Source organism: Callorhinus ursinus, unplaced genomic scaffold (genome assembly GCF_003265705.2).
Source record: "Callorhinus ursinus isolate GAN/ISIS: 27379988/994484 unplaced genomic scaffold, GSC_fseal_2.0 scaffold13, whole genome shotgun sequence".
Taxonomy (NCBI): domain Eukaryota; kingdom Metazoa; phylum Chordata; class Mammalia; order Carnivora; family Otariidae; genus Callorhinus; species Callorhinus ursinus.
The window spans coordinates 20,603,467-20,623,482 of NW_027397075.1; the positions used below are offsets into that span (position 1 = coordinate 20,603,467).

The 20,016-nt window shown below is 44.1% G+C and overlaps 1 protein-coding gene across 2 annotated transcripts in view; it reads right to left on the reverse strand.

The window, feature by feature from the left end:
- Positions 1-20,016, reverse strand: part of KIF26B (kinesin family member 26B) — a 444,580-nt gene that overhangs the window by 147,094 nt on the left and 277,470 nt on the right. The window lies entirely within an intron of this gene.

Below are 20,016 nucleotides of genomic sequence, written 5' to 3' on the forward strand. Positions count from 1 at the left end.
AATCCCAGCGGGGTCAAAGGAGCATATGTATATGTTGAATGAATGAATGAAGATTGAAGGATCTGGGGATATTTAGCCTGGAGAATATAAACCAGGAGAAAAGGGAAGAAAAAGTCTTCTAAAAAACTGTCCTCAAAAAAAAAAAAAATGAATAGGGGTGCCTCAGTTGCTCAGTCGATTAAGTGTCCGAATCTTGATTTCAGCTCAGGTCATGCTCTCTGGGTTGTGAGATCGAGTCCCTCATTAGGCTCCATGCTCAGCACAGAGTCTGCTTGTCCCTCTGCCCCTCTCCCTGCTCGAGCGGAGGCATTCTCGCTCTCTCTTTCATAAATAAATAAATAGATAACTAGATAAATAAATAAATAAAATCTTTTTTAAAAAAATGAGTAAATGATATGTAGCAGGAAGTATTTTTCAAGCAAGAATGCCAGATAATTTCACAGGCTATCTTATTTAATCTCAGAAAACCTGCTGAGGAAGACAACAGTACTCCCAATTTCACAAAGAAACGGGACTTCAAAGAGTTAAATCCAGAGTCCTTTTAGCATCTGACCTGAATCTGGACGTCAAATTTCATCAGCTACTGGGCAGATAACGGGCAAATTACTTCAGTCCCGATTGTTTATAATGTATATGAAGGATCTACATAGCACTTGGCATGTTGTTGGCACTCGATAATATGATCATCATCACTGTCATCAATATGATTATCAACCTCAGGTTCTGCGTAGTAAGATCCTGCAAAAAATAGTACCTACCTTTGTGGACTTTTTAGGAAAATGAAATAAGACTGTACGTTAGAGGTTCAGTACAAAGGAAGTTAATAGATGGCACTTTGTAGGATTATAGTTAGTGAAGCTGAGACTGAACGTAGGTCTACCTGCCCCATATTGTACAACACTGTCTCTAAATAGGTAGCAAAACAGGTAGGTGAGACATACAGACACACTGGGGTTTATAAGTATAAGGTTTATCTTTCTAGAAACCATAGTAACCCATTAGTCAAGGGTCTGCTTCATGAAATAGTGAGCTTTCTGTCATCGGAAGTGCCTAAGTAGGAGCCAGAAAACAACTTCCAGGGAATGTCAGGGGGAAAGATGCATCAGATGTTTTCCAAAAGCTCTTCCAAGGCAGAGTTTCTGAAGTGATTCCTGGAATCACTAAATTCCATTTAGGGAAGCCTCTGTTGGCTTCAATGCAGAAAAATAGTAATGGAGGGAATTATTTTGAGAATACAGTTAAAAATTACTTTCTTTTTAAAACATATACAGAAATAAATGTACTAAAGAGAATTCCAGAATTTTAAAAATTAGTAAGAACAATTTTATAGCCTTATATTCTATGAGAACATTTTACTTTAATTTTGACATCATTAGAGCCAGCTGTTTGATCTAATCTGTCTTATATGTTCCAATTTCTTGGAAGTCAGCAGCTTCTGCTTTTATTATATAACACTTCAATGACAGGCAGAGAGGGGAAGGTTAGGGTCCAGAAATCACTCATGGATAATTGTATTATTCAGTGACATAAAGGAGAGGGAGTCATGAAAGAATTGAAAAGGTAAAGACATTTTGGCCAGATGTGTATTTTGTGTAATTAATGCCTTCTAATAAGTTCTTTCTTCACAGGACGAAAAATGAATGAGTGGGTCATCTTAGAAGATTTCAAACAACAAAAAACCCCCTAAAACACTACTATAAGCTATATTTAGCTTTTCTCATTCTTACCATGGAGAGTAGCACATATTAACCTTCAAGCTATTCATCCCAGCACACATCCTTAATATCCATAAGCTTCATTTACTTCTCTGTGCCTTATTTCAAGAAAAAAAGATAGTCTCTCTAACAGGATGAAATTCATATTTACTGAATAAGGAAAGTGGTGCCACGCTAAGCCTTATGAGGCTGGGAACTTGGCAAGAATTTAAACTGGTGAGCTCCGTTTTTCTCTCTGGGGAAATCTCGCCCAGGAGACAACTATCCTAACACATTGTGGGATGTTATCTGAATCCAGAAATCAGTTTAGAATTGAGATGACCTTCACATGGGACAGTCACTTATTCTCATTGGCCAGATCTACCCAGATCTAAAAAAAAAAAAAAAAAAAAAAAGGAGACAAATAACTACCTGGTAACTGTAATTGGGTTAGTTGGGGGAAAATCTTAGGTCTCAGTTATATAGATCAGGGGGGGATTTTATGAGGATTCTTTTTTTTTTTTTTTGCATTTGTGAGACAGACTATTTGACCTTGAATTTTCAGAATTGTGGGTGCTTAAATGGAAAGCCCTTTGTGGTAAGTGTATCTCATGAGAGTTAAATTGGGGTCTGACACCCTTAGTGTCTAGAGATTACTAAAATATTGACATAACAATCTCTTAAGAATTATTAGCTTCAGGAGGAATAGAACTTTCCTTAGGGAACAGGCAGGAGTATCAGGCAGTATAGTCATTTTTTTAAGGATTAACTATCTTTTTTAAAATTCGACATACCGTGTGTTGCTAACCACATTCGGAGAGCATTTCCTCTTTTCTTTCTTTTTTTTTTTTTTTTTTAAGTAGGCTCTATTCCCAGTTTGGAGCCCAACGCCGGGCTCGAACTCACAACCCTGAGATCAAGACCTGAGTAGAGATCAAGAGTCAGACGCTTAACCGATGGAGCCACCTACGTGCCCCAAGAGAGCATTTCTTCTTTATCTGTGGGATGCTCAGATAGGTGGGTAAATGGTCTATACGAATTAAGAGGTCATTCAAGCTCTACTACATTGGGCCCAGGTAATTGACTGGTTGAGACATCAGCTGAAGGGCCGCTCCAGGGGAGGGCAGGGGGGAGGCCCTCCACGCTGCCACATCTCCTCACCCAGGAGGGGACGATGGTGATAGGATGTCCACTGTCAGCATGTTAAAGACAACCCAAACTTCCATCTGACGTGACAGTGGCCAGGGCTGCCATGGGCTGCGACGGCTTCTGTGCCATTGTAAAATATTTCAATGCTCAGAGGATTAAGACTGCCTGATAATGAGCAATGACATGACAGATCACAGCAGCTCCTCGGAAACCCACGGGGTCAATGACGCAGGGGTTGAAGAAAATAAAGCCGATTAGAAATAGAGAGGCTAAGTGACAAGAACCACTGGTCCGAGGCAAAGTTTCTGGAAACAGGTTGTCCACGTGCGTGTAACAAAAAAACCACAAACAACAGCAACAAAACACCAGTTACGCATCGTTTTGAAATCACCCCAATTGGAAAGCGTTCGGGCACCGCCACGAAGCCTGCTACTCAGTTTGGAGACTCTCCAGCAGGGAAGAAGAGCAACCTCCTCCACCTTTCCAGGCTGTAATTAGCTGTCACTGAGGTCATTTCCATGTCTCCGGAGGCTGAAAAGCATACGGGTCTTGGGGTTTTTCTGATTTTTATGTAAATGATCCATTTCATTAGTGCAGGAAGATAATTCATGACATGACTCAAATAAAATGTTTACCGTCAGGAGCAAAACATGGCTGACCGTTAACCTCACACCACATTGCGCAAAACAGTGCAGCCAGGTGCGATTAGAGTTCAAAAATGAATTGACGTCTAGCGTTTAATGCACAACACTCACCCACGGTGATCATTTCTATGAATTCACCTGTATTCTTCTCTTAAAAATCTGCCCATTCGTCAAGGGCTTGTGTAAGTTGCCGTCATCAACTCCTTCAGTCTTCGGGGGTCCTCATCCATTGCCTTGAAGTCTTACAGCGATCGGTCTGAGAGAATCTCTCTTATGTTCCAACCCCTAATGAGATGCTGCTCTGCAGCAGGGGCTTGTGCTTGTCTCTCTGTGTTTCTAGTGCTGCCTCCCACACTGCGGTATTAGCTCCCTGAAGGTCAATGCCTCACACGTCCTTCTTCGGCACCTGCCACCCGCCCCTGAGCTTAGTGCCTTGTTGAGGGGACAGCGTGTGCGCTGCTCGGTGCCGCCGAATCCATCCAGCCTTGGGGATGACAACACACGGAAAGTCCCACACTTAAGTAGCCTGGAGTTCTAGATAATGCTCATACCTTGGAGGGTCTTCCTCCTTCTAAAGCATTTTCCGCCCATGGTCACACCCATCCTCACTCAGCAATGTGGGGTAAGAAGCTGAGCAGGGAGTGTGGGACTCGTGATTCTCAGACTTGAGATCAGGATTCAAGCTTTTGCTTGTCTGGGGCCCGGGTTTGTCCACGGCGTCCCGTTATTATGCAACTTGATAAATGAAAGCAGTTATTTTATTTTATTTGGGCAAAATAAAACCAAATAATAATCATTTGCTTAATAATGAAGACCCCCCCAAAAGCAGTTATATATTTTTGTGTGGAACTCAAATCAAATCATATATAAGCATTTACCGATTACTGATCTGGTTGCTTAGCAACGTACCTTCATAGCACAGGGGGAAAATGTCTCCGCTGAGTGAGTCAGGTCATACCCAGCATTAGGACGTGAATGGCAAATTATATGAAAATGGCTTCTCTGTCCCTCCAGTCCCAACCCAGAGTGAGCCCTTGCATGACAATAACAACAGACATTAGTATGTACCATCCTCCGCTACCTCAAGCCTCTCCCTCTATAGACACCAACGGAATGCTGGAAGCTGCTTGGAATGCATCTGAATGCTCCGGACACTCAATCAGTCCATCAGTATTTACTGGATGGCAGCTCTACACAAAACAACTATGCAGTCAGTGGGCTATGGATATCGCGGAAGTCATCTGTGAGTCACCCAGCAGCCGCTCTGTGTTCAGGAGTCCACTGCTAAAATGCACAGATGAGAAGAATCACATCACCCAGCACTACTGATAACTTTATTCTGGCTCCGTGGCAGCAGAGATAAAGAGAAGCGTGAAGGAGCCTGCAGACACGCGGCAGGTGACCCTGCTACCCAGTTAAAGAGCTTCACCACCAGGGTAGAGCTAGAAGCTTCTCCTGAACTGTGTTATCTGAGCGGCACACCATTCACCCATACCCGGGGGCACAAAATGGGTAAAAAGCAGTATTTGAAAACCATGCTATCGGTAGATGTTGCTAATCCATGTGTGTCTGGATGTTTTTCATGGTCAGAGGGAGAATATTATGGATAAATGAAAAAATACGGCTCAGGTCAAAAATAATAGGAGCAAAAAGAGCCCGTTCATAAACAATGGTTTTTACAAAAGCTATTCAAAGTAAAACCTTCTCCTTTGTGTAAAGCTGGGGATCTATGAGTGTTTGCTGAGCCAAGGTCCTTGTATGAAAATAGAAATGCTTTCATAGGCCCAAATAAAGCAGAAGATGTTTGATTTAAAAAAAAATGCAGCCGCTGCTCACAACCCACCATTCACTACGCTCTGCTCACTTCCAGCTGCCTGGAAGCTGGACACCAGATATTGTAGCTGATCTTCTTGGCTTCCTTGGATATACTGTGCAAGGGGATCGCTGATGGAGCGGGGAGCCATCTGCAGGAGGCGGGGGTCCCTGGGCCGAAGAGAAGGCTGGGCACCTCTGCTCCAATGAACTTGTCCAGAACTTGACGAGTTGGTGCCACCTTCTATCGGCAGCCTGGGGACATGTGGACTTCTTTATTCCCTTTCCTACCTCTGCATGTCCTGCAAACCTCATGTCAGACCCCGGAACCTCCAAGATGACAAATGCCAGGGCAGGACCTGGAGGGAAACGCTCACTAGAGCCCGGGAAGTTCTGTTTCTGAGACGGAGCGACCTCGGGAAGATGCGTCTTGCTTCAAGCTTCTGCAGTCTGTCATATCTCAAGCGAGTGCACCCTCACTCTTTCAAGAACATTGGAAGATGGAATAACCCAAAACTTACCCTCAATGCATGCATAACAGTAGGGTCTAAAGGAGCACACAATTTGTCCACTGCCTTCGATGCCATGTGACATCCACTGAACTTGACCCCAGAGCTGTTAATTTCCTCTTTACCCGCACAGCATTATTGCTCTCCACGCACACCTACAAAGCTACACTTCTTTTACTCCCCACTCTCCTAGGGGGCAAGGCTCTAACCTGCTGATACACGATACATGATACTCACCTGCAAGAAATCTCTCAGGGAGGAGAAAGCCATAAGGAGCACAGCAGTGCGCCTCCAGGGCGTTATCCTTGAAGTGCATTGACTACAGATGCTCAGGACACGCCAGGTAAGGAGCATGCCCAGGGTGGGCACACTGTCCCATTTCTGTGGGAAACAGCCTTGCCTGCTGTGTGACGTGGAGCCAGTGGCCGTGCACCCGGGTTTGATGACCTAGCACTTACGTTTTCCTGTTACGTAGCCCGTGCCAAGCCCCGGGGCTTGGTCTTCCCAGACTCCTAACCCGGCTTCCTGGTCTCCCACTTCCTGGCTTCTGCTTGCTAGCTGGACTTCTGCTCACAGCTCTTCCGCTCCAGCCTGGATAACCCCCTCCCCCCGGCTTTCTTCCTCATTTGCATTGGGTCCTTACACACTTGTCCATGTGCTGACTGACCTTCTGGGTCATTAGTCCTTCTGACCAGGTGCTTCCTGTCTGCAGATCTTCATCTCTGGCCTGCTCTGCCCAGCCCAAGCCGGCTTAGTACCCGGGAACCCACAGGGCTTAGCCTCTTCCAGAGCCACACCTTTGCAAACAGGGCCTGATAATACATGAAATAAAGGAACTGTGGGGTTGCCTGGGTGGCTCAGTCAGTGGAGTATCTGCCTTCCGCTCGCGTTGACTTGGGAGATGAAGGCAAAGGAAAAATTAAATTTCCTTACTACCCATAGCCCACTGACGAGTCCTTGAAACGGGCAGAATGACCTTCCTCTAGGGACTCAGCTGCCTCGATGTTAATACTTTGCTAAGGGCAAAAGGCAATCCTAGCCCGACCCCCCAGGATCCTGTAAGTCTACTTTAATATATAAAAATTCCTTTGGAAACTTCCTTTATCTCTAAACCCCCAAGATACACGTTGGCGATCACCCCCCAAGCATAAGACCCACCGATATACATCTGAAGGGTCTCATGACTAAGGTTTTATTAGACAGTAATAAATGACCTTTTCCCAACAACAGCTAGCCCCCTCAAGGTCCTGAAAACCTTGCTTCCAAATTCCTTAGAGACTTATGCTCTCCCTAACTCCCTCCCAACTTGAAACCATATAATCAGCCACTCCTCACAACCGCAGGGCAGCGGGTCCTGTTCCCACACATTTTTGCACCAAGGATGTCTCAAGAATCCTTTCTTGGCTGTCGGCTTCAAACCCTAACGTCTTTGCTACATCAGGGTAATGGCCCCTGGGTCCTGGGATCGAGCCCTACTTTGGCCTCCCTGTTTAGTGGGGAGTCTGCTTCTCTCTCTCCCTCTGCCCTTCTCCCCACCCATGCTCTCTCTCAAATAAATGAATAAAATCTTAAAAAAAAAGTACTGTGAGCACCTAGGACACCAGACCCAAGTAAATGCAAATGTAACTTTAAAAATCCATCCCAAAGCAGATATATATGATCTTAGTTAACCACCATTACTGGGATCTTCCATAAACACGAATAATTGAGAACCGGCTAGTCTTCCTGAATGAAGTGGATGAAACCAGGTAATTACCATCCAGCTATAGACAGAAAAAGACAATCACAGGCTAATTAAAGCCCATTCCTTGGGGGAATGTGATTGCCTGATTTCTCTGGTGGAAACAATTGTCCAGTGCGTGTGTGTGCGTGTGTGTGTGTGCGCGTGTGTGTGCGTGAGTGTGCGTGTGCGCGCGTGTGTGTGTGCGCGTGTGTGTGCGTGCGCGCGCGCGCATAGATCTACAGTACAAAGACCAACTAAAGTTAAGATTCCTTCAAGGAATAAGCATATTCCAGATAATTTGATTTTAAGAATCTAGTGAATCTAATGTTCTTTTCATTACATCATGCTGCATTGTAAATGCTAACTCCAGTAGTTTCTAATTAAGTCATTTATACATATGCTAATGTAATGTTAAAGGAAGAACTGCATGATTTACCATAAACAAGATAGCCCATCTAAAAGCCAAGGGTGACTACTAATTCCCCTAATATTTATCTTCCTTAGCAGTTTGGCAGAGAATTGTCTTGAAAGGCAGAAGAAACTGAACAGCAGTTGTGTTGTTCACTTTTGAGGTCTTTATTTTAAAAGAAATGGGGCTTTATTCTCACTCTTCCCATATTGTAATCATGTGAAATGAGAAACTGACATGAAGCTACTCACTCCAGGAATAATCCGATGCCTGAAGCACCCAAGTGCTATCAGGGTGTGATAGCTAGAAATGGACAGCATCGGCAGAGAAAATAAAGCCTTCAATCCATAACTCTTTGCTCAATACCTGTGGCTCTTTCAGAGCAAAGCTAATTAATTGTCAATGCTGTGTGACACACTCTGGTTTGGGGGCTTCTTGGTTAATTAAATTTGAATATAATGGCTTTGTTTGCTAAAGGAAGTGATTTTTTTCTCCTTTAATATCAATACATTTCTTTTTGTCCAACAAATTATTTGCTATAGTTGAAATTGGAGGACATCATTAAGTAAGTTATTTCAAAGAATGACAATTCGCATGGGGTCTCTGCAATACAGTGGGATGAAATGGACACGGCAGAGGCACAGAACGTCTGTCCCTGACTGCTGCAAGGCTGCACTGACCCAGATCCTGGGACATCTTTTTGATTGCCGGCACCTCTGCAGCCCTACTAGAGGGAGAGAGGCAGAAACTTACACCCTCTCCTTCCCTACCCACTCCGCTGCCAAGCCATGTGGGTTGGAGTCTGTGTGGACTGCTGACAACCATGGTAAAGGCACACTGCAATAAAGTGCACTCACCACAAGCAGGTCCAAAAGCTCTAATGCAGAGGAAGGAGGCAGCTTTTGTTTTCAATACAGAAGCGATCTCCACAGAACAGACAGCATAGATGAGAGATTACTCCAGAGCAAAATAACTCATGAAAGGAGAAAGAATCTATAATAATCATAGCCTATGAGATTGGAGTGAACCTTTTGTGACTTTGAATCGAAGCTGCTAACAATGACCTATAATTTACTTTTTAAAAATATTTATTTATTTATTTATTTACTTACTTACTTACTTACTTGAGAGACAGAGAGAAAGAGCACATGAGTGGGAGGGAAAGGCAGGAGGGAGAAGGAGAATCTCAGGCAGACCCTGTGCTGAGCATGGAGACCACCCAGGGCTCGATCTCAGGACCCTAAGGTCATGACCTGAGCCAAAACCAAGAGTCTGAGGCTTAACTGACTGAGCCACCCAGGCACCCCTATACTTTACTTTTTCTTGCACATACTTGTTTATTTGATTATTTCTGCAGGTGTAGGGCAGTTATGCTACAAAGTAGCATGGGAAAGGAAAGGAGGTAGGTCCGGGTTGCACATCTCCATTGACAGGACATGACTTGAGCACCGAGAAGGGACTGTCCCCCCATCCCTCCCTTTCCACTACAGCACTTACTGTCCCTAATGCTGCTCCTGAGGTTGTTGGGGGCTGTGCACACACAGGGGTGTGTGTCCATGTGTATGTGTGTGTGCATGCGTGCAATATGGGGGAGGAGGGAGAAAGGCAGGAAGAGTAACAAAGAAATTAAAAAGAAGAAGATAACTCAGTGGATTCCTTTCAATTAAAGTTTTTATTACATTCTTCATACTTTTTTTGTCTTGCAGTTAAGTATTTTTGAAAAGAATGATCAAAAGATTAAATACTGCTATAACAAAAGGAATTATTTTGAAATAAATTGCAGGCAATAGAGAAATTTATGAAAACAAATGAAGATTTCGTTCACATTTCCTGGGTAACTCTGGAAAGAAATCTGACCTGGGTGAAGCTGCCCAATTCACTAACGTTTACTTTGGAAGGCATATTACTTTTAGGTCGGTGAAATCTACAGTAGGTAGTATTCCATTTTTTATGCTGTGGCTAGTGTTAGTTACTGCAATCCTAAATTAAATGGAGCCCATTTTTGCAGAATTGGGAGCATGATTATATTAAGTAGCCATATACTTTTAAAGTACTATCTCAACTTTACTAACTCATTGTTAACTATAACTATGGTTTTCTGACACTGAATCCTTGGCTAAGAATAAAACTCCCAGGTCTGATATTATTATCAGAAAAATAATATTTTTGTTCTAACAGAGCTTCTAGGAACAGATTGAGTGAAAGGAAGAGAACACCCATTCTCCAGAGCAGGATGCCATCCAGCTGGGTCTGTGATACAGTCGGACAGAATGTGATTCACGCTATGTAATCAGTCAAACAATCAATCATCTTCTTGTGTGGATTCCCACGTTTACACAACAGATCCACTCTACAAACTGCTCCTAATTTGAGTTTTTATAAATCAGATCTTATTTCACATTGATTTCTATTAAAATTTCAGAAGGCATTTTATCTTTATGAATGATATTCAATTGAGAGTGGCTACAAGCACTTTATCTTTAAATGTCTGTGCTTTCCTTCCACTCTGTCAGACAGATAAGTAATAACCACCCATGCAAAGAGTTGTTCAAAGATACACAGAAGTGACTCCTGATGTAGGACTAATTACCAAGGAAAGGTTAAGAAACATACCAGAGTTTTTACTTTTTTCCCCTAGCCTTTGACTTCATGAAGAGGAGCCACTGATTTTCCAGATGTACAGTCAGGGTTTAGATCTTCCTTAGTATTTGGAAATAAAAAATATTTCGTTTAGGTTTTTCGATGGCAGAGTCTTTAGCACGAAGATGGCCACCGAAGTCACGAGAGTGGAGGAGGTGCCCAGGGAGGTGCTGAGCAGAAAGAGAACAGAAAGTGGCCCATGACAGAACTGTGAGGACCTCAACATCTGCTGAGTGATGGAAGAGAGGGAAGGGTGAAGGGGCCTGTTAAGGAGCCGTGGAGGCTGGGGGCAAAAGACAGACCAGGGGGTCTCCGATGTTAAATGCCACTAAGAGACCAACAAAGACAGCAAATGAAGAGTGTCCACTGGACCAGAACTAATAAGCTCATCATTGACTTTGAACAGAGTCAGAGGAGAGACAGTACATTTCAGGAGATTGAGGAATAAGTGGGGGGCTGAAGTAAAGTAAAGATAAGGAGGCCTACGCTGCTGTTTCGAAATATTAAACGAGAAAAAAGATAAAACATTATATTTTTAGGCCTTTACCTAAATGCCTTGCGCTGATTTATGATGCTACGATATGACTTTGTGTTTAAATAGGGGTTGATATAAAGAGCACCCATGAAAACCATTTCTATAGCTTATAAAAATTTAAAGAAGATATCTTTCATCTTATTATTATGCATTTATTTATTCATGTTATTCTACAAATACTGACTGAGCACCTACTATTCATAGGTTACTATGTTATTACCCACTGCTGCCTACATAAGGATCCATTAAAACAAATTCTCAGAGAAAGGCTAGGAGCCTGCAGACAATCCTATGTGTCATTTTAGTGGATGAGAATAATATAACCCAATAGAAAAAGCACAGGCTTAGGGATCATAAAGACTTGGTTCAAATCCTGGCTCTGCTACCTCTTTGACACATATGAAAATAATGACGTCCAGTGCAAGGGTCTGTTGGGAAGATAAAGGACGTAACTTGGGAAGTGGCCATCAGAACCACAGGCCCGCAGTAGGAGCTCAGCAGATATCTTCACCCCTTCCTCTTACACTCCTTTCTGATCCATTTGCTTTCATTTCCATAAAATTCAGAGCATAATTAATGTCCAGCTGCAATAACCAACTTGGTCCAGGAACTGGTTTCTCTTACTCTCTTCTTCTAACTGGTTGCCTACATATATTTTAAGATCTAATTTATTTTATAAATATTTCATTTTATAAGCCACTTAGAACCATTGTGGAGAAACCGATAAGGTATAAATCCTTAAACAAATGGTATCTGTACCTATTGTGCTATTCATCGATCTTCTAGGTGACTTTTTTTTGCTCCTACTTCTATCGAGGTGGCTAAGAGGAGCTTCCCACCCAATGTCATACCATGGAATAATGTTGTATTCATCAATTCTTGTAGTTCTTTCAAAGTCAGTTCAGCTAGGTGGGTCCCGATTTGTTAAGTGTGGCTGTGATTCTAGATGACCAGCCAATGAAGACTCTAGACTCAATCTAGACTAAAAGATCTCTCAAGGGTGCTTTCAGGCCCACAATTTTAACAGGCCTCCAGGACCACCCAGTAAAGTGTGGGTGGGGAAGAGGTATTAGCTTAGGAATTGGTGCATGCTTTAGCGAACATTTATCGAGTGCCTTAGTATTTCAGAGTCTCCAGAGGCAGAAAAGAGAAACAGCCAAGAGTAGGGCCCCTGGAGACAAACTGTCTGGGTTCAAATCTGCCTTCTGCCCCTCACAGCTCTGTGACCTTGGTCAAGTGCCTTCACTTTGCTGTGTCATGGTTTTGTCAGCTGTCAAACAAGATACACAAGTAGCTACACCTCACAGAGTTGTGAGATTTAAACTATATATATTCCATCTGTCTGTCTATGTATCGATCTATCTCTTAGAACAGTTCCCGCCCCAGAGTACATACCCAGTGTTTGTTACAATTATTGTCATAATGAAATATTAATAGGAAAACCGTATCTTAAGTGTTTCTTTTTAGAGATTCTTTTCTGGAAGCTTCTAAATAGGTGAATAATGAAAAGCAAGGTGAAAGCCACGCCTTTGCTTTTTTGGCCCTGCTGCATTCAGACCAGCTGTGAACACTGGCCCCACCAAGGGCTTCTCAACCTTCAGTCCACGCTGTGAGGTTGACTCTGATGGGCCTCAGGTCCCGGGCATCTTGAATAGGAGTTTTGGTTGAGTTGTTGGCTGGGAGGGCCTTACTGGTGGCCCAGAAAGGTCAGAAAAAAGGACATTCTCAATCTGAGCCAATGAATTGGAGTCTTCAAGAGCCTTAAATCAGACGTCAGGAAAATCTCCATCAGCGCCGTGCGTTGGCCTGAAAACCACCAGCTGGAACTGGATTCTTTCATCAAACAGGTGTCTGCAGGCTTTGTGTGTGGGAGGCAATTACTTTCTTGGCGGTTTCTCCTGTGATGAGCATCCTAGTTCGGGAATGACCAGGGGCAGGGCAGCCAACAATCACCGTCACCAGCACACTTCGCAGTGTCTGGGGACACTCGGAGAGCACGTGTGCCAAATAAATACAAATACGAAGCCAAACGCTGTGTTAAGCAAACTAACGCAGTTTGGTTTAAACCTATCCACGACTGAAATTGGGTGTAGACAGTAACGCTTTCCTTAATGCCCTAGAAAGAAGTTGTCTGGGCCGCCCACAGGCTGAGAGACCGGACTGCCTTGTTTCTCATACCAGCCGGGCACCTGCCAGTGTGGTCCCTGGTGAGGAGAAGGAGTGATGCGTCGCCCGCCATATTGCATCTTACAGTTGTGATTACTAGTGTCTTCCTCACAGGACCACAAACACCATAAAGTCAGGAGCCCACCCATCTTTCCTGCAGCTGTGTTCCCAACACTACATACCCACGGATGGGTGGATGGAGGATTGGCCCCAAATCACTGACCCTGAAGAAGAAAAGTCTGACTCCAGGTCTTCCCATCAATGGAGGAGCTTGGAAACCATGGTGGAGGTGACTTTCAATTATGCATTCCTCCAGCCCAGGGCTTCTGCAAGGTTATGCTTGGGGGCCAATTTGATGTCTTTGAGTTTCAAAATATTTCCAAAGCAAGACTGGCAAGGTATAGTAACAGGTTCTTCAAAATCAGTGAGAAAGATGATTATTTTCTATTTTGTAGGGGGGCTAAAATAGGATTCTGTAGACTGCTTTTTAAAGGATGCAGACAGTCCAGCCTTCCGAGAGATCTCCCGACTCCCCAGTGTTTTTGCTTCCCTGTCTCCATACCCACAACCCTCACTCCTCCTACAGGAAGGCACACAGTCAGATCTGATGCTTAATATCTCCCACTCCGACCTAAGTCTTGCCCACAGGGACACAGGAGATTCTCCACAACACTTGTAGAATGAGAGAATGAATAAACACATTTTTGTTTGTTTTTATGGTTTGCTGACTTCTTAAATGATGACAACCTATGAAATGCTGTGTCATATGGGGTTTTGCAGGCTATTATGTTCATAAAACAAATATAATTATTGTGTTCATTATAATTACTTTTTCCACATCATTATTAGTCCGTGTCCAACATTTGTTCTACCAAGCCTTTGGGGGAGGGATGTTTTTGAAGTTGCCTCTTGTAGGAAATATCTTCATTGGGTTCTCTGTTGAGTTAAAGACTGTAGACTTCAGATTTATAAGGTTAATTCCAAAAGTCAATTTGATTAGATGACTCTTTTTTTCCATTTCTGACCTTTAGAAAAGAAACCCTTTGCTGCCAGAGCTTCAGGGGAGGGCTCTCTTTTTTTCCTGCAGAGGGGGCTCAAAGCCCACATTTCCTTGGCCTATCCCTGGGGTCGTTCTCATGATGAGAGCCAAGCCTGTAGGTACTGCTCACATTTATTGTTAACTAACCTATGAATCTTTGATTTTTTTTAAATAGATAATTTTCAAAATTCTATTTTCAAGGTAATTAAATCAATAATGTGCTTGGACTTGAAGAGTATGTTCTTAGGCTAGGAACAAATGACAAATTAGAACAAATTTCGACAATTCAGTTCTAATCCTGCTCTGCATTTCCCCAGAATCAAAACATGGGGAACACCCAGCATTCAATGTCACCTAACTTTTCTCTCCTGCTGGATGCCCAAAACTTCTTAAATAAGACAAATGTGACTGTGGAAGTTCACATTAATAGGGCAAATTCTCTATTTCAGGGGACTGTCTTGTCTTCCATTTTACATGGAAACAATTTTCCATTTCTGACCTTTCCTAGATCGCTTTCGTTGGTATTTTTTAAAAATAACTTCCTGTCTACATTCTTCACATAGGTGTCTTACCCCCTTATAAAACTGGCAGCTCCTGGAGGGCACAGCCAGTATCTCATGCAAATATTTATCCTACATGCCGCAAGGGCCTTATGAACATTTGTTGAATGGAAAACACGGGTGCAAAAACAGATCCAAGAAAGACTGTGTGAGAGCAGCCCAGTCTCAACTCCCAGAATGCCATTCTTTGAGGATCTGAAAGTCAGCAAAATACATGACCCCATAAGGACTCTTCCAGCTTGGAAACACTATGGCTTCTGTAATACTGTGATGCTCTGACTTACTCTTACAAGCATCCAAATTATTATCCCATCCTTCTTTGGTGTTTTAGAAGGCTCATTAGTATCTCCCAATATCATGAATTTTGTGTGTCCACCTAAATAAAGGAAATCGATTAGCAGAATGGTGGCAGGCACAGTGTTGACTATAATTGTAAAAAGACTTTAAATTACCTGAAATGGGGGTGCCTGGGTGGCTGAGTGGGTTGAGCAGCCGACTCTTGGTTTCGGCTCAGGTCATGAGCTTAGGGTCATCGGATCGAGCCCCACATCGGGCTCTGTACTCAGCGTGGAATCTACTAGAGATTTTCTCTCTCCCTCTCCCCCTCCCTTTGCATGCACTCTCTCTCTAAAATAAATAAATAAAATCTTAAATCAAAATTACCTACGAGGTACTATAAGACCCTGTACTTCTACTAGAGCTAAGTCTCCCAGTGACTTTTGACTCTCCAAAGGAAATCAAGTTGTTTGGACTCAATCTCTTCTTCCTTCTCTCGAACAGCTTTTCTCCTTTATGCCATGATGTTCACCAATGGACATACGGATGTAACGAGTGAACAAATAGTCAAAGACCACTTACCCACCCAGTCACAGAAGCCCGGTGCCAAGCACAGGCATGGGTCTTACATCCTCTCACTGTACTTGACCCACAATCCACTCTTTCCCATCAGCGGTGAAAGGCGACATGAATTCGCTTATCTGAGATAGCTGTTTATTCATCATCCTCATTGTACCATCCTATTTACTGCGATCTATCACTAATCTTTGCCTATTTTGAGAATCTGAAAAATACAGTGGACCCTTGAACACCAGTTTGAACTGTGCTGGTCCACTTATATATGGTTTTTTTTTCAATAAATACAGTCCTGTAACTGTATTTTCTTTTCCTTATGATTTTCTTAAGAACATTTTCTTCTCTTTAGCTTGCTTTATTGTAAGAATTCAGTATCTATAATACATATGACATACAAAATATGTGTTAATCGACTATTTATGTTATTGGTACAACTTTTGGTCAACCAAAGGTTATCGGTAGTTAAGTTTTGGGGGAGTCCAAAATTATATGCAGATTTACAACTGTGAGGTGGGGGGGGGATGTGTCGATGCCCCCAAGCCCCACATTATAGAAGGGTCAGCCGTATTTAGTTTTAATCATCATGCAACATGAATATAATCACATGACACCCATGCACTTTCATGCTCCCGTGCATAGAGACTCCTGCCAACAGCTCTGTCTGAAATGCCACCTGCCTCCTCATCCCTGAGACCCACCTCTAACGCATGTGAGTCCTGCCCCACCACCCAAAGGAGAACTTATTCTTTTCTTCCGGAATTTCTGGTAGTATTTTGCTACTAGAGCTACTTTGGGGCTTATCATAAAGTATTACAGCAGAATTTATTTGTGTCTTAAGCATCCCTCTTCCTTTGATTCATTCTGGAATCCCCCAAACCTTACAAAGTGCCTGCAACATACCAGATGCTCAAGGAATGTTTATGTACCAAATCTCTGCTTCCTCCCCTGATTTTTATCTGCGGGCCTATATTTAAAATTCAATATATATAGGCAACTGTTGATTTTGGTAAGCTCCCGATAGAGTTTTAAACATAATACAACAGAGATTGAAATCTGTCCGGATTCAGTCACTGTTGCTGAAAAGCCAAATGCTGGCACTGTTTTCCCAGTCTCCATTTGCATGTTCATATTCAACCTTTTTCCTATTACAAGTGCCACACTGCAAAATTTTTGCCTACACTTAGTAATCAAAATACCAAGACAGAAAGTCCCCTGATGGTGGGGTGGAGGCAGACAGTGCCCATGGAGAGCTGCCAGAGATCTTTCCAGAACAATCAGCCCAGCTTCCCCTCCCCACTCCCCAGCTTTGAGTCCCCAGCATCCAGGGACAGTCTGGCAACTGGAACACTGCGTTCAGCTGACGAGAATGTGCAAATGACAGTTTTGGCTGTCAGGGAGCTTATTACCTAAGCGAGGAGTTTACATATTTATGAGCTGACATCTCAGATTTGTGGCTTTTGCAGAATTCCTCAATTTCCCTTTCGCGCAGCCTGCCAGTGGGCAGAGAAGGCTTTGCAGGCTAATGGCCTCACCTCCATCCCCAGCCGCACATCGAGACACAGTGGGCGGCTCATTTGTGGAGCTTATCTGAGAGCCAACGGAAAGTTAAAACTGAGCCTCTACACTCCTGGGCTGGACCCGGAGAGGCGAATAATAGATTTGCGGTGTGCTCTGTTGAATGGCAAAGGCAGCCGTGGTGGGATTTTCCATATATGTGTGCAGGATTCCTATACGTACTCCTACAGGGTCGTCTATGACCAAAACTTCCTCGTGGACCTGACCTCAGTCACCCTCTGGGCCATCTGGTGGCTCTGCGCTGGCCACTGGGAATGACTGTTTCTCTTAAATGTGCTTCTTGTTTTCCTCCCTCCCCGACAAAGAACATTTTCTGAAGGAAAACCCACCCTAATGCCAAGGAAGAGCTTGCTTCATCGTGGACCAGAGTTCGAGCCTTGCTAGGGAAAACCATAACCTCCCGTGTGAGGGTTTATGACATGCAGCAGAGACCCAAATATGAGGCTGGAATCCAAACCCAGGTGCGTCAGGCTCCAAAGTCCTTGCCAGCACCTTCCTTGGCCAGGATGAAGCTGAGCGGTGGGCGAGCCCTACCCCCTGTGCCCAAGGACCCCTTTCTTCCTCTCTCCCCACCTGTCCCTTTGGAAAGCTCTTTCCCTCCCCCATCCTCTCAGGCACAGATTTGCAATCACCCACTTACCCTGGGTCAAGTTAAGTCACACAGCAATCCCTCCCAGGGGCATTGGCTTTCAGAGCCTTATCTCTCATTTTGGAATGAAATGTTTTTGTCGCTCACAGATTTGCAAACATCAGAGCCTCTGGTGCACATAAAGCCTGTCCTGCTTCCGTGACAAAGAACGGACCCGTCTTGCAAGGACAGTACAAGAAAAGAAGGTGGTTTCCATTCACTAAAAGTTCTGATTCTTAGTATCTAAAAAATCCACCGAAAATATTGGGACTAAAAGCACACTGGGTCTCATACAAACTTAAAAACTAAAGGCCACCACATAGCACTCTCCATGGATCAAAGCCTTTCACACATTCTTTCATTTCATCTTCGCTTGAGACCTCCAATGGAGGCAGGGCGAAGGGTCTCCATTCTCTCTCGCTTTCATTCACGCATTCATTCAGCAAATGTCTGTTGAGCAGGGTCCTGGTCTTGGTGTTCAGGATTGCGGGGGAGGCAGTCAATGTCAAGGTGATTACAGTCTATCGAGAGAGGCAGACGAGCACACCATGATACCTCTGTGGTGAGGAAGCCTCAGGTGGACAGAAGCAGGGGCCACAGAATTGTGGAGGAGGGGCCCTGACCCAGGCACAGGGGGTCAGGGAAGGTTCCACAGGGGAAGAGAAGGAAGGGATTAGCCAAGACCGGGAGGGAAGGAGGACCTGCTGGGTTGAGGGCCAGTGTGAATCTTGGTGGAGTAACCCATTTAGGGAAATGAAACTATTTCCATTTGTGGAGACAGGGAAGACATGACGTGATCATGTTCTCAAGGCCATACAAGTGGACCCAGGTCTTGACTCCTACCCTAGCACCCCTTCTCTTCTATCAGGCTATCTGCCCTGGGATCCCTGTCATTTAGGACCGGGGTCCTCTGTAGAAAGCACAGGAGAACATGAGGACAGTGTCACCAACAAGGACACAGCAGGGCACCATGCTAAGCACATGTCACCATTTGATTATGCATTTTGATGATGCCAAGAAAAGGAGCTTAGAGAAGCTAAGAAATGTACTGGTCAGTAGCTCACATGTGCATACTAACTATTGGTCCCGCAGAAAGGAGGTGTGATGGGATAGCAGTTCTTCCTAGAGGAAGACAATGAGAAAGTGTGTGGCAGAGAAGGCAAGTCTTTCTTCCCATCAGGAAAACTTCCAGAGGCATTTTTCACAGGTCAGATTTCTTTTCCAAATTTACTGAAGACAGGTGCCCTCCCTGCAGCCTTTCCAAGGGAACAGGTGGAAAGTTGAGGTTGGGGATGGGCATGCTGTGTCGATACATCACTGCTCTGCAGCCAAACTCACCAGGAACCCGAGAGTTCCCTGTGGTATAGACGAACTAGAGAGGAATGGCGCTCATGGTGAGAAGGATCCTGAAGGTGTAAGACTGTGGACTTCAGCTCAGACAAAGGGCAAAGATAAGAACCTAAGAAAAGTGAGGATGACCCTAAAGGCAGCGCTTTTCCTTGGAGCTGAAGATCTAAAGACCCCACTGGGTTTTGGTGTGGTCTTCAGCCAAAGACCCAACTTCTATTTATTTTTTTTAAAGATTTATTTATCATATTTTAAAGAGGGAGAGAGAGAGAGAGAGAACAAGCAGGAGGGGCAGAGGGAGAGGGAGAGAGAATCTCAAGCAAATTCCATGCTGAGCATGGAGCCCGATGCGGGGCTCGATCGCACAACCCTGAGATCAGGACCTGAGCTGAAACCAAGAGTTGGATGCTTAACCGACTGCACCCCCCGGCGCCTGAGCTCCTAACTCTGAGATGGGACCCAGTCGCTAAGGAAGAAGGTGTGCAGGGAGAATACACCCTCACAGCCGGGACTGCAGAGCCGATTGAGAGACCTGGCAGTTCGTTCTGAGCAAGCTTCCCACAAAACACGGGGCCAACATGAAAGCTCCATTCCATCTGCAAGGTATTGATCAGCTTCAGACTTGTAACCATTGGCGTTATCAATTTAGACCTTCTGGGCACTTAACAGAACTTTGCCTGAGACTCCTCGGGGGCAACCCACCTCTTTCTCTTTCTCTTCTTCCTCTCACCTTG